Raw genomic sequence first — 9,697 nt, 5'->3', positions numbered from 1 at the left:
ATTTCTCACAAAAGACCCTGCGCTCACACTTACCAACACCCGTCGCCGCATTCTGAAAGTGTCTCGCCAAACACTGAGAGCTACAACAAAAGACCTTACAGGCCGGGCAATTCTGAATTTCTGCATCAGTTTCGCAACACTGGGGATCTAAACAGGTTTTACAAGCTTTAACACAGGCGTGTGCGTTCTTGTGGCTATACGCCGCATGGCAGTTAGTGCAAAAATACGCCGCCCCCACAAAAGCTTTAATATTTAAAACCCCGTAAAAATGCTCTTCATGCAGTAGAACAAAAAGTATTTTAGAATTTGGTGGTGTGGGCCCCGTTGTAAAATATTTCCAATCACCCTGGTCGTGGTACAAAATTTTAATGACCACCTTTAAATGTTTTTCAAAAGCGGTAATGTATGACAAACTAATTTTCCGATTCTCTGGAAAACCCAACTCTTTGTGCATTCGTTTAGCGCCCTGTAACATTTCCCCATCGGTACAACCTTCATTCAACAAACCGTACACACTCCTGGCGAAACACAGATTACCCCCCGTGTAATGTAAGTCTATAAGGTGCGCTTTTTTCCGAGCAAGTACCCGGCTGTACAGAACAGATTTAAATCTTCGGCGGGCACCCCCCTGCATATTCCTAACTATCGTCACCACTAATCGGAGGCTGTCATCAGTGATAACTTCTGTGTGGCTCTTTAAGAGGTCTGAGATGTGGCTTAAAAAATCGGCAGCATTTAATTCTCCGGGGTGTCTCCTGCGTGAGAACAAAGGTTTGTTAAAACCACCCGCAGTCAAACGCAGCTGTACAAAATCATTCGCCCCGATGTTTGGAGAAAGTTCATCCAATATTCTCTGGACTGCACCATGCACAGCGTCTATAGCCTGTACATACGAGGCTATTCTGTCAAGATTAACAAAACGAAATTCTTCATGGTGCTCTGTTGCTCTAAAATTATTATAAGACCTGTTATAACTACGTATACGCTCCAGGAAAACTAAGGGGTCTCTTTTCGCCCCTGCACCGCCACCAACCTGATTCAGATCGTTCAGCACAACCGGTTCTCGGTTTTCAAAGTTACCGACATCCTGTTCTGCTACAGCACCCCCGGGCATTAAGTTATTTTCTACCACTGCATTCTCATTGCGTGGTTCTGGCGGCCCTTAGGAAATCTGATGCCTCTCTCTGAATCTTTTGCGATGCAACAAACATGCTTTTGACAGTTTAATTCTTTTATTAATGTACAAACGCTTGATGTTGGCAAGCGGTCGGTCTTTTAAACAATTTTTAGACCGCATGTTTAGCCATTTATCCCTATGGGTCTTCGCCAATGAACCATGAAATAGCATTATCAGGTAATGAAATCCAGAGTTTAGAGTGGCATCCTCTTTAGAAAATACGTCTAAGAGGCTAGCAGCGTAAACCTGGATCGGCTTTGGAAACACGGAATGTACACGTGCTAAAGCGGCTCTTAGATTCTCTAAATCACGCTTTTTATCCACCTCATTAGTGCCCACCGTTGATACTAACTGTGTAATATACCGCACTGAATCTCGCACATCACCAAACACCAAGTCTCTAATTGCATTATTATTTCGCTCCAAAGGCTTGACACGTTTGGTTTTGGGCAGAGTATTAACAGCCGCCTTCGATGCGGTCACCACCTTAGGGTCCGACGTTTCTGCCACATTTGTTTCGCCGCTCGTCGATACAGCTGCTGAGTGAATAAATAAAAGACTTTTTAATACCACGCCAATGCTCCATATCTCAAAATCAGAAAACTTCACTGTGATAAAAATAAAAGACTTTTCAACACAACAATCAATGCGTTCTAAACGGTTAAATTCAGAAAACTACGATAACTATGATAAAAACGCCACACATGTGGCGCATCCTTACACAAAGGGCTGCGGGTGAATGGAACAAGTTACCCAGACATGTTGTTACACCAGTTTCCTTTAAGACTGTGGTGGCGCTACTGGGTCAAGCGGCATGGTTAACGGCATATAGACCCATGGCACTTTAAAGGCTAAGCAGTTTTAAAATAAGGCTTTTTAACACCCCCAAACAAAAAACTACGCGAACTAGGATCTTTCAACGAATTAACATTCTAACAAAAGAAGTAACGGTTGCCGTAAGTGGATCATAACACATCTTGACCATGCTTAAATTATATTAACCTTTGGTTGTTGATTTGAGATGTTTTGAGCTCGTTGACCCCGTTAACGTGTTAGCGCGGCATCGCAGTTTATTTTTTGAAGGTTTGGGTTCTGCACGGAGAGGGAAAATACCATTAGTGAAAGAACTCAACGCCGCAAATTACCAAAAAATAGAAAAATGGTGGGAATTTTTATTATAGACACGTTTAAATGGGCATGCTAAAAAAATGTTTTATATAATACCGACCTCTTCTTCCAGGCGATCTGATAATATACTCTGCACCCTCTGGTATAACGTGAACATCTGCATGTGTCTCCACAAGGTTTTGCGGTGGTATTGTAAACCGAAACGAGGTTTTTTAAATGTGTAGCGACTTGTCCCTTCGCCCACGTCTGTGGAATAGACACATACGTGTATTGGTGTGGAGAAAGAACCCCTGTGTCTTTAAGACTCACATGGTCGTAAAGCGTTATTCAAAGCATTGTCGTAATTACTCACCAGTGTTGGGTTGTGCCGTAACTGGTCTTTTTAGAGTTGTTGTTTTCGGGGCTAATGGAAATGAATGGATACACACAGTCACGAACACATTACGGAACAACTCCCTGGTAATTCCATTATAATAATTCAATATTGCCTAGTATACAAATATTATACAATGTTTTGCAACTATAGCTAACATGAGACATGCAACGTGACGTTGTAATTTTCTCACAATAAGCCAGATATACATAACAGATATACGAGAGTCCTCGTCTTCGTCTATCAAATCGAAAAGTGTTAAGTCTGTAAATAGACTATCTTCAGACTGTTGTAATTGATCGGTGTGATCCATTCTGACGAGTTAGTCGATAACGCGAGACTGTAAGAATTGGAATCCATCCAAAACTTCGCCTGTTACACCGCTGGTACTTATACCCCAAACCGATAAACATTCTCTTCTAAGAAACACACATGGCCCCCCCATAAAACCATTAATCTTAGGTATCATTGGGCGTGCACGTACTGGTCTGTAGAAATTATTTTAAGAAACATTTTAGAAAACGTTTTACACCGTTATAATGTTAAAATCTATATTATTTTAAGACATACAACAGTGTCTAAATTTCATAGCGGTTAAAACGTGGTGAAAATGTGCCTCGGTGTCTGTGTTTGATTCACCAACAGACCACTAAGAATATTATTAAGCAAAATGTTTTTTATTAACGGTAACGCTATAAGAAAATGTATCTATTCTTTATAGCGACGTGTTCACAAACCAAGCTTGACGTTTTGAGGTTTTATTTTTTTGGGATGCGATGTTAAGAACATTTTTGCGTGAAATACATGTGGTGATTGTAAATTAGAAAACTTTACATGAATATAAAATGTATATACAAAACAGCATTTAAAACAAATGAAAAACTATAACTCCTATATCCGTCCGTTTATTGTCACTGTTAATTGTACCCGCTTAAAATTTAAAAATTTTATAAACTTTCACGCTGAGGTCAATTTTAACCCCCCACCCCAACTCTGCATTCCAGAGCCTTTAACTACCGTGACGCCGACCCCCCACCAAAAATATCTCTAATACGTGATTTTAAAACTTTAAGATCAATCCGTTAAAGTATAAAGAACAACACCCATCATTTGTTGCCTGTTAATACCTTAAAGACTTTTATGCTTGCGGTGTGTGGAAATTTATTTCAAACTTTCTAAAAAAGCTGTCGCGAATGTGTTATTAAAAATAAGCTGTGTCTTATTACATTATTTTATAACTTTAAGACCAACCCCGCGTGTTCAAAATTTCTTGTCTGGTCAAACACATCATTTGTGTTTGTGTTGTGTGTTAATACTTTTAAAGTTTAAAACTTATAAACTGATAAGTGAATACTTTTCGCAGCGCGCCCCTGGAGCTGTCAGACACCACCCGTTGTTGGGAGCTGCGAAGATGGCTTCTTTGTGTGGAGAAACACCGGGGTCCGCTGCTCTACAAAGTGAAGAGGTAGGTGGCTAAAATATTTTTTCTGATCGTGGAATTGTTGTATCGGCGCTTAGTGTATGTCATTTTAATACTTGGTCTTCTTTTTAGCAAAAACCCGACCCCTGTGATGGGGTGACAGCGGCGGGCGTGTGAGTTCAGATGGGGTACCAGATATTGAAGATCTGCCGGGTGTTAGCGATGATACCTCGCTACAAATGGTAAATATTAACGAAAAACTTTAGCTCAAAAGTGCGTTAAATGCTCGATATTTTAGGTACAAAGCATTTCTATTTTGTTAAGCCTTCCTTTTCTTTTTCCTTTAATAGAATAAAGAGGAGGTCGACGGGTCAATCTTCAGACTACCAGCACAACTGAATGTTTCGTGTCTATGCTTGTGTGTTCGACCAAATGTTAATAAAGCTGATGCCCAACCAGGTTTAGCTAACGATGTCCCTAATGAGCCCGATGTTATGGCCCAGATTGTGAAAGCAGTAGTTTATTGCATCTTCAAACACTGTTTAAAGGGGGTTCTGGTTGATGACTGCCCGGCCTGTTTGATTGATCATCCCGGTCAGCGTGGTCATACACCTGTCTGTCGGGTACACAGATGGGTTTGAAGATGTGACGGTTGCCGCTTTAGAAATTTATAAGTCTCTCAGTTTAGCCCAAATTTTATCGGCTGTTCTGTACACCACCAGGTGTCTGGGTTCGTACACCATTACAAATGACACTGAGCGGGACATAAAACAGTTGCTGAAAAACATAATTGACGACCGCTCCCCATACGCGCATGTACACACCATACTTGAACAGCTGGATGAAAAATTAGTAGCCGTGACTTTTGATGCGTTGCAAAAGAAACACTATTCTTATTTTTACAGGCGCAAAAAAAAAGATCTATGTAAAATGTGAATACAGCTTTCACTCTGTTTTACAGACCCGGGTGTGCCATCGTCCGAAGAATGAAGAATTTCGAATGTATACGTCTGAATTCTTACTAAGAGTGCTTTATACACTTCTCTCTACAAAGCCTGATATGCAAAACAAAGAGTCGAATGCTAATGTCCTTAAATTTGTTAAAGAGATAGATGTGTATGTCAAGAACTTGAATGAAATTATTGCGGATCTGATGTTTTCAGATCAGAAACAGAAGCCTGGGGGGTTCTACAGTGTGTATTCCAAAATACAGTGTGTTTTGCACAGAACCTGTGGTAACACCATCCCGCTGATTACGCAGGCAAATTTTTTTGCTCTGTTAGATCGGATCGCCCAGTGTGGTTCGCATGGCTTTAGACATGGGGAGCGGAAGGGGGTTATGAATGCTTTTTCAGATGCCTCAAAGTTTCTCAGCAATGTTGGGGTGGTGGTTACGCGTTCTGAACTAATTTTCCGCACCAACATTTAATTGTTGAATGCAAACAGGAGCCGGTAACGCATTTGTACTGCGATGTTTCTGTGTTTGAAACCTACTGTTGAAATAAAGCGGTTCACATTTCACATACTTGCAAACAGGAGTCTGTAACTTGTGTAAAAAGTGTACTGCGCTGTTTCTGTGTTTGAAAACCCACTGTTGAAATAAAGCGGTTCACATTTCACATGGTGTTTGTCCTGCGAGTTCTTTCCGTGAGACTTTACGCAGTCAGTGTGTGTGTGTTTGCTTACAACCCTGATGCCTCTGAGACACGGCTTGTGCAGCGTATAAGCACCCCGGCCACCCGACCGCGGCTGGTGCCGCTCACACCCCGGGATCTCGCGGCCATCACCAGACTCCCCGCGCCGCCGTAACTACCCGATTCCCTAGGGTTATAATAGAGCGCACTCAACCCCGCTGCAGACATGGTCCCCTTCCAAACCAATACACACTTTCACACACCTAAAGCGAGGGATGCGCAGCCTTGGGGCTTTTGGACCCTGAGGCTCCGGACCGACCGGCCAGGGAGGGGAAGGCGGGAGTTCTGACCCTTAACGACACACCATTGGCTCCTAAGGGGGCGTGACATGCACACATAACAACACGCCATTGGCTGGCAAGGGGGCGGGACATCCACCCACAGCGGACTCCCATTGGCTGGAAAAAGGGTGCGTGGTACCTGTCAAAAGTTTGACAAAAAATGTCGCTTTATACTACTACTACTGTTTCCTCCAGCGGTATAGTATTGCAGTGAGACAGCACGATGCCTGCAAGACTATGTCACGCTAAACGCCACAGATTGTGTTTGTCCGTTCGTGTCAGTCGTCCTGCAGCTACGAGGAGTGGGACACAAACATGCTGCAATGCTTTCAGGACGTTAGGATTTGTTTGTGCAACATCCGAGAAGAGTATTTGTGGCTTGAATGTGAACTGTACGTGCCCGCCCCCTTTCCTCTGTAGTGCATGAGTTCCTCCCGGCATGCTCTTCGTCATTGTTCTGTCATCTTGTATTTAAAGGGTTGTATTTCTGCTGCTGAAAATAAGCAACGGTTTTCTCACAACGCCCTTTGTTCCCGACGGAGACCTTGTCTGTCATGAAATTCTTCAAAACCTCGAGCTATAAGAAGAATAAGACAAATATGAAGCGTTACAGCAACGACATGCCATGAGATGATTGATAACGATTTCCATAGGATCCCTGCTGTTGCCTGGAAACCGGCAGCTTTGCACAGCGGCAGTACCGTAGCATGTGAGGTTTAGCCGAGGCGCGATTATTGCTAGTTGAAAACTTTTCCCAATACCCCGCTTCCGCCGGTTTGCAATACAATCGGCGAAAGCAATTTTTGACAGTCTCGTCAGAGACTGAGCAAGGTGTTTAAAGACAGATTTTGTCATGGTGACATCATGGTAGAAAGAAACGAGCTTGTTTCTTCTCAACAAAAACGCTCTTTAGCTGTTTCAGCATTATGCAGGGAACAGCGTCTGTCGAGATCACTTTTGAGACAGCGCGAAACGCCGTGTGTTGTCAGTTTGATTTCACATTGCTCGTAGCGGCGCCTGGCTTTGGTCTGTCAAACGATAGGTTGCGCTTTTTCATGCTGCATCGTCGGCACGAGTGGAGCTTTTTAAACGTCTGTACTTACTGCGCCCCATAAGAAATCATTTGTCCCCGTTCAAAAGAGATTGTGCGATGTCCTGCAGCGTTCGCAAAGCAAACCTTTGACAGTTTGAAAAGAGGAATTTATTCTGCTTCCTGTGCTTGCAGTAGTTAAAAGTTGAACGTCTTTACACGATCAGCTGCAGTTTTCAGTGGGCTGGCTTTGTCAAATGGCTTGGAAAAATGCACTGTGTTTCGGCTTGGGAAATATCCTGCATGTTTTCTGTGTGTATAGCTGTCTTTTAACGTATACAGAATTCATTCAAAATCATTGATTTCTCCAATTAACAGGGGGCCCTTTTTGAACCTGCGAGAAGCAGTCTTTCAATGTAACAGATTTACTCCGGGGAAAGGCATCATGACATTAAGAGTTGCTCAAGCTTTCAGCACCCATATCGGACTGCGTGTATGCAGACATCTCTCAGATTCCCCTGTGAGTTTCTCCCCAAATTCCGTTTTGCAGCCTCTTTCAAAAGGCTTCGCTTTGCTAGTCACATTCCTAGGCTCATGACAGCATTTGAAAACATTCACCACTGAGTTGGCTAGGAATTGAACCCAAATCAACTGCTTGGAAGGTACCTATGCTCACCACTATACCACCAACGCACGCCTGCTGGATCTTTGCAGGACACCACCAGAGCATGCTCACGATATTGGACGCTGTCTCCGGGACGTGCTGATTCCACACATCGTGAATAAATCATGATATTGTTAGTTATTGTAGCTAGACGTTCAAATGAGTTTCATGGCCAGATGGACTGTTTCCTCCAGCGGTATAGTATTGCAGTGAGACAGCACGATGCCTGCAAGACTATGTCACGCTAAACGCCACAGACTGTGTTTGTCCGTTCGTGTCAGTCGTATTGCAGCTACGGGAAGTGGGACACAAACATGCTGCAATGCTTTCAGGACGTTAGGATTTGTTTGTGCAACATCTGAGGAGAGTACTTGTGGCTTGAATGTGAACTGTACGTGCCCGCCCCCTTTCCTCTGTAGTGAATGAGTTCCTCCCGGCATGCCCATTGTCATTATTCTGTCATCTTGTATTTAAAGGGTTGTATTTCTGCTGCTGAAAATAAGCAACGGTTTTCTCACAATGCCCTTTGTTCCCGATGGAGACCTTGTCTGTCATGAAATTCTTCAAAAATCTCAAGCTATAAGAAGAAGACGACAAATATGAAGCGTTACAGCAACGACATGCCATGAGACGATTGATAACGATTTCCATAGGATCCCTGCGGTTGCCTGGCAACCGTCAGCTTTGCGCAGTGGCAGTACCGTAGCATGTGAGGTTTAGCCGAGGCGCGATTATTGCTAGTTGAAAACTTTTCCCAATACCCCGCTTCCGCCGGTTTGCAATACAATCGGCGAAAGCAATTTTTGACAGTCTCGTCAGAGACTGAGCAAGGTGTTTAAAGACAGATTTTGTCATGGTGACATCATGGTAGAAAGAAACGAGCTTGTTTCTTCTCAACAGAAACGCTCTTTAGCTGTTTCAGCGTTATGCAGGGAGCAGCGTCTGTCGAGATTACTTTTGAGACAGCGCGAAACGCAGTGTGTCGTCAGTTTGATTTCATATTGCTCGTAGCAACGCCCGGCTTTTGTCTGTCAAACGTTAGGATGGGCTTCTTCATGCTGCATCGTCGGCATGAGTGGAGCTTTTTAAACGTCTGTACTTACTGCGCCCCATAAGAAATCATTTGTCCCCGTTCAAAAGAGATTGTGCGATGTCCTGCAGCGTTCGCAAAGCAAACCTTTGACAGTTTGAAAAGAGGAATTTATTCTGCTTCCTGTGCTTGCAGTAGTAACAAACAAAGTTGAACGTCTTTACACGATCTGCTGCAGTTTTTAGTGGGGGGCTTTGTCAAATGGCTTGGAAAAACGCACTGTGTTTCGGCTCGGGAAACATCCTGCATGTTTTCTGTGTGTATAGCTGTCTTTTAACGCATACAGAATTCATTCGAAATCATTGATTTCTCCATTTAACAGGGGGCCCTTTTTGAACCTGCGAGAAGCAGTCTTTCAATGTAACAGATTTACTCCGGGGAAAGGCCCCAGTGGACAAAAGACGTATAATATAAGTCTATTAAACGCATACCTTATACGTCTAAATGTGGTCCGCAATTCGTCTAGAATGAAATTCTAATATACGTCTTTTGTTATATGTCAATTATACGTCTATGATTAGATGTTCATTATACATAAATGGTTGGAGTTCTATTATACGGATAAATTCAGAGGACTATTATACATGTAACCGGGTGGTTACGGAGTGGATATTTGAAATCTGACACTGAAATTGGTAGCTGTCGCTTTAAGACACACATGTATGAGTGACATCAGTGTGCCAGTAATTGTGGAAGTGGACATCGTAAAGTTGAGTGTGGTGTGTGGCTATGGGTGATGTGATATTCTTTGCGTCTCGGATTAGACGAGATTAAAGGAAATTGCCACTACCGTATTTTTTTCTTTGTCTTTGTTATATTAGTAGCACTTTGTGCAACCTG

General features: G+C 43.0%; 1 long non-coding RNA gene and 2 other non-coding genes across 4 annotated transcripts; all 3 read left to right on the top strand.

Annotated features, from left to right (window-relative positions):
* The first annotated feature begins 2,646 nt into the window (after positions 1–2,646).
* LOC148810631 (uncharacterized) lies at positions 2,647–5,698 on the top strand. 2 transcript variants are annotated; one of them, XR_016086616.1, is made up of 4 exons: positions 2,647–2,764; positions 4,042–4,143; positions 4,231–4,340; positions 5,060–5,698. It is a non-coding gene; the product is annotated as an uncharacterized LOC148810631 (long non-coding RNA). The 2 variants fall into 2 exon arrangements; XR_016086615.1 differs by having other exon boundaries at positions 4,449–5,698.
* Positions 5,699–6,753: 1,055 nt separating this feature from the next.
* Positions 6,754–6,895, top strand: LOC148810630 (U4 spliceosomal RNA). Its single transcript, XR_016086743.1, has one exon. It is a non-coding gene; the product is annotated as a U4 spliceosomal RNA (small nuclear RNA).
* Positions 6,896–8,447: 1,552 nt separating this feature from the next.
* Positions 8,448–8,589, top strand: LOC148810629 (U4 spliceosomal RNA). Its single transcript, XR_016086733.1, has one exon. It is a non-coding gene; the product is annotated as a U4 spliceosomal RNA (small nuclear RNA).
* Positions 8,590–9,697: the final 1,108 nt, after the last annotated feature.

The sequence above is a fragment of the Atractosteus spatula genome (genome assembly GCF_055471065.1).
Source record: "Atractosteus spatula isolate fAtrSpa1 chromosome 26 unlocalized genomic scaffold, fAtrSpa1.hap1 SUPER_26_unloc_1, whole genome shotgun sequence".
Lineage (NCBI taxonomy): Eukaryota > Metazoa > Chordata > Actinopteri > Semionotiformes > Lepisosteidae > Atractosteus > Atractosteus spatula.
This window is presented reverse-complemented; position numbering and strand designations above follow the sequence as displayed.